The sequence below is a fragment of the Physeter macrocephalus genome, chromosome 9, assembly GCF_002837175.3.
Source record: "Physeter macrocephalus isolate SW-GA chromosome 9, ASM283717v5, whole genome shotgun sequence".
Lineage (NCBI taxonomy): Eukaryota > Metazoa > Chordata > Mammalia > Artiodactyla > Physeteridae > Physeter > Physeter macrocephalus.
The window spans coordinates 100,998,964-101,004,278 of NC_041222.1; the positions used below are offsets into that span (position 1 = coordinate 100,998,964).

General features: G+C 45.8%; 1 pseudogene; it reads left to right on the forward strand.

The window, feature by feature from the left end:
- The first annotated feature begins 774 nt into the window (after nucleotides 1-774).
- On the forward strand, nucleotides 775-1,790 carry LOC112066738 (60S ribosomal protein L17-like; annotated as a pseudogene).
- The last annotated feature ends 3,525 nt before the right edge of the window (nucleotides 1,791-5,315 follow it).

Sequence of the window (5,315 nt, forward strand, 5' to 3'; positions counted from 1 at the left end):
TACCATACTGTTTTGATTATTATAGGTTTATAATATAGTTTATAGTTAGGAAGCATGATGCCTCCAGCTTTCTTGTTCTTTCTCAGCATTATTTTGGCTATTTGGGATCTTTTGTGGTTCCATATGAATTTTAGAATTGTGACTTTTATTCTGTAAAAACTGCCATTGGCAATTAGAATATCGCCCTTTTCAACTGTGATGAATTAATGGATCTGGGAGTTAAGTATCAATGATTACTGAAAGCACAAAAAGAGGCACAACCAAATATTATGATTTTGTTTTTCAATTTTTATTATTTATTTATTTATTTATTTTTGGCTGTGTTGGGTCTTCATTGCTGAGTGAGGGCTTTCCTCTAGTTGTGGCGAGAGGGGGCTACTCTTCGTTGTGGTGCGTGGGCTTCTCATTGCGGTGGCTTCTCTTGTGGAGCACAGGCTCTAGGAGCGTGGGCTTCAGTAGTTGTGGCATGTGGGCTCAGTAGTTGTGGCTCACAGCCTCTAGAGCGCAGGCTCAGTAGTTGTGGCTCACAGGCTTAGTTGCTCAGTGGCATGTGGGATCTTCCCAGACCAGGGCTTGAACTCGTGTCCCCTGCATTGGCAGGCGGATTCTTAACCACTGTGCCACCAGGGAAGCCCTATTATGAGATTTTGATGAAAAGACACAAGAAAACTTGTAGTTCTGGTAAAGGGATTGAACCTGAGCCTGACCAAGCCTCTGGATCCAGCTGCCAATCTCCAGGAAATATGAGGACAGAGGTACAAGTTCAACCTCACCATGAGTGAGTACACAGTCAAGAAAATCCAGGTTGTGGGTAAATCTGCAGGTCAGGTGTCCTAGGCTATTCAGGGTAAATTGTAAGAGAGCAGGAGGGAGAACACACAGATAAACAGAGACCAAAAGATATATCAAATAAAAAATGAGCAAAATGAAATTTTAGTCTTGTAAGATTTGTAAACTGTAGTTTGCTCAGTTGGTTGGCATAAAAAGAAAGAAATTCAGGGACATGATTACAGTAAAAGTCAAGGGTTGTGGTAACTTGCGAGGGTTATGATTGGGTTGGGGGTATAGGGAGGTATTTCTTGGTGGCTGCAAAGTTGTGTTTTATCATCTGGGTGGTGTTTACTATAGGGTTAAGCTTATAATAATTTGTGAAGCCCTACATTTGTCTTGTGGGTTTTTTGTATATGTGTTATTTATGTATTTTACAAACAAAAATTTTATTTTTTTGATTCCTTTTCCAGTAAGCGGCCTGAGGTGACCTCTAAAAGTGGTTCGCTATTCACTTGACCCAGAAAACCCCACAAAATCATGCAAGTCAAGAGGTTCAAGTCTTTGTGTTCACTTTAAGAACACTTGTGAAACTGCCCAGGCCATGAAGGGTATGCATATCCAAAAAGCCACCAAGTATCTGAAGGATGTCACTTTAAAGAAGCAGTGTGTGCCATTCCATCATTACAATGGTGGAGTTGGTAGGTGTGTCCAGGCCAAACAGTGGGGCTGGACGCAGGGTCGGTGGCCCAAAAAGAGCGTTGATTTTTTACTGCACATGCTCAAAAATGGAGAGTGATGCTGAAGTTAAGGGCTTAGATGTAGATTCTGTGGTCATTGAGAACATCCAGGTGAACAAAGCCGCCAGGATTTGGCACAGGACTTACAGAGCTCATGGTTGGATCATCCCATACGTGAGCTCTCCCAGCCCCACTGAGATGATCCCTACTGAAAAAGAACAGATTGTTCCTAAAGCAGAAGAGCAGGTTGCACAGAAGAAAAAGATATCCCAGAAGAAACTGAAGAAATGCTGCAAAAAATAAATGCAAATAAAAGTAAAAAAAAAAAAGTTTTATTTTTTAAAAAGAGGGGATTAATGACAAAGCAGCATAACTTAAGAGATGGGTGGGAATGTGCTAGGAGCGTGGCTGGAAGGATAAGACTTGGCAGGAGAATTGACACTTATTCCTCTGAAGAAGAAGGAAAAGAGGAAAAATACATATATATTTATAGATATATGGTTGCTTATTGAGTGAGATGGGTGGGAATAGGGTGCAAAGGTAAATGATTTAAGACCCTCTGACGTTTATTTTTTTCTGGAGCAGAAACCACATCACCTGCTGAGAGTAGGACAGGCTCTGGTGGGCGGTGAAGTCAAATAGCATCTGAAGTGAAAGGAGTGACCTAATTTCTACCCTCAGCTTGCTTGCAGGATTGTGTGATATTCTCCAGTGGCCTTCAGAAGCCCAGGAGTAGAAGCAGCTCTGTGGCCGACTTTTCTTCTGTGTAGTGTGATAGAAGAAAAAAAATAACAATTAGTGTCCTAGAAAAAAATTGTTCGATGTGATGTCATTTGGGTCATAGATATTACCCAGGAAGATGAAAGGTTAATGTTTGTCATGGGTTAAACCGTGCAAAGATGCTGGAGTCCTAACCTCTCGTGCCTGTGAATGTGACCGTGTTTGGAAATTGGGTCCCTGCAGATGATCGAGTTAAGGTGGGTCCTGATCCAATACGACCGTGTCCTCATAAGTGGGCAGAGTTGGACACAGGCACAGACACGTACGGAGGGAAGACAACGTGAAGACACAGGGAGAACACCATCTCCAAGCCAGGGAATGCCAGGGGCTACTGGAAGCTAGGAGAGAGACTTGGAACAGATGCTGCCTTCACAAGCCTCAGAAGGAAACAACCCTGAAAACAGCTTGATTTCGGACTTCTAGCATCCAGAACTGTGAGACAAAACATTTCTGTTGTTTAAGCCCCCCAGGTTGTAGTGCTTTATTATGGCGGCCCTGGGGAATTAATGCAGTGCCCTAGACAAAAATTTGGGTTTGGTTGATGTGATGTCATATGCATGTGATACGCTTGGTGCCTGCTCTCATGAGCTCGTAGTCAAGTGGAGGGAGCGAACATTAAATCAAGAAAAACCTAAGTATGCTAACAGTGGGAAAGGGTCCTGTGATAAAAATTAACGAGGGAGAATATGATTTCGGTGTGCAGCGCTCAGGAAAATTTATCCTGTGGAAAAGACCGAGAATATCTCTTAAAATGAGTAAATGTTAGGTGAAGGTTGGGGGGCGGCGATGCAGAGGTCCAGGATGTGCAAACAGCTTGGGTAGAAGCTATGAGGGGGTGTGTTTGAGAACAGTGACGTCCAGGGGTTGGACCAAGGGGAGGGGGTGGGCAAGTGAGAGGAGTAGGGCTGGGGAGGTAGTCGGGGGCCAGTCGGGGAGCTTGGCGTCCATGTGAGCAGCTGGTACTTCGGCCCATTAGGAAGACGGTGAAAGGCTTTACACGTGGCAAATGCGTGATCCAGCTTCAGTTTTATAAAGGTCATTTTGATGACTACGTGAAGGAGGGATGATAAATACGTAAAAATGACACAGGAGGCCGGTTAAGAGGCCAGTTACTCAGTCTAACGACAGATGGTGATACCTCGAGCTGCGTGGTGGTCGTGCACATGGAGGGGTGGGTGGGAGTGAGCTGATTGATGAGGTGTGTTGAGCAATGCGGTGTGGGTGGGGTGAGGGAGAGGAGGTGTCAGATCATGTCTGGGATTGTTCTGGAAATTGCATGGGGCTGTTAGCAGAATGCTCTTGCCTGTTCCATGGTGTGTGGAGCCTCAACAGATGAATAGCCTCCAGTCACCAAAGGCTGCTGGGAAGCAGCATCCTCCAGAGGAGAACCCGGCGTTCCACTGGAACGTAGAGGTGGAAGGGTGTGCTGGGGAGAAGGTATAAAGTAGAAGGAATTGGGGTTCTGGAGGGCACCGTGGTAGGAGTGGAGTTGGAGGCCAAGGAGGATGGCTGGAAAAGAGGAGATCAGAGCCAGATGAGGTGAAAGAATGTCTTTCTGGCTGTACTTGTTGCTTCGGTCTGGAAAGTGGTTCTCATGTCCCTAAGTGCACCCGTGCTCTCTTGATCGTTTCCCCAAACTCATGTCTTTCACCTTTTCCGTACTGAATGATTGTTTTGATCTGCAGTTCTTTTAGGGCCTTGCACAGCTCTGTGAGGGCAGTCACGTCACTGGCTTCCCGAAGCTGGAAAGCACGAGGCCATCAAAGCAATACACGTGCAGGTGAGTTTTCATGAGGCGCAAAGCGCGTGGGGCAGAGTGATGGAGGGGTGGGCTGCTGCCCCGGCTCCGCTGCTCTCTAGTTGGAGGAGCTGCGTCTCTACCGTCTCCAGCTTCACAGGTCGTCTTGTGTTCTGTGGGTCTGACAGCCCCGTAAGTGCACGTTTTATAGAGGGCGCTTTGCAAGCGCTGCCTCGTTTGGTCCCACCACGGGCCTTTGCGGTAGAAGTACGGGTGGTGCGTGGCCTGTCTTACGGGCGAGAGGAGTGACGTCTGGAGAGGCAAAGAAGTGCCCTATTGAAAGCCCATCAGGCTGAGTCCAGATCTGAACTCGGATTGCCTGATTCTGGGTTCCACGTTCTTTATAAAGGTCAGATAGAGGTTTTGTTAAGCTTAAAACACGTTGAAAACTGTCAAGTAAACTGTTAAGTACTCTGACCTTCAGTCCCTCAAAGCGAGAGTTCTAACACGAATGCTCTGTAGATCCCACATTGCCCAGCATGGAAGACTCACGTTGATGGTATTATAGGGCTTTGCCCTGCTCTTTGGGAAGCTCTGATTTCCCTAAATAGATTGTAGCCACACTAGAACTGGGCTGGAGCATACTTTAATTCTTCTGTATGCAGGAGTCACGTTAAGTTGTGTTGCTGTCATTTATGATCTGTATAAACTTGAGCAAGTCATTTTTTCCACCTGAGCTTCATGTCCTTTGCTTTTAAAATGGGAGAGTAATACCTACCTGGGGTTTCTTTTATTTTCAGGGTGAGAGATTGAAAACAACTCTTGAAAACACTTTGTCAGCTAAATAAAGTAGCCTTACAGTTCTCTGCACACTATAGGCATTTGTTAAATGGATGTACAGTGAAGATACAAGGAAGCCTACACAGCATCCTCCCAGGCCATTAGGGCTGTTCCCACGGTGAGAATGCAGTTTGCAAGTGGCGCTCAGGAAGTGTATTTTAATGGTGAGACATCATGTTCAAAGTCAGACTTTTAGTTTATTGAACTGCTCAGTGGAGCAAGCAGATGTTCTTGTTCTTAAAAGGTTCACTAGCCACGCAGCTCCCTGTGTCTCGAGAGCTGCATATAGAGTGACTCTCCCCTGCTCTCAGCCGTCTCTTTGCTGATTGGTTCAGCGATGAGGAGCTTACTCTTGGTCCTGGCGGTCCTAGTCTTGCTCTCCTGTGTTCCACCAGGTAAAACGGAATCCCCTCCCCGTGGAATTATGAACAGTTAAGGGAAAGTGGGTA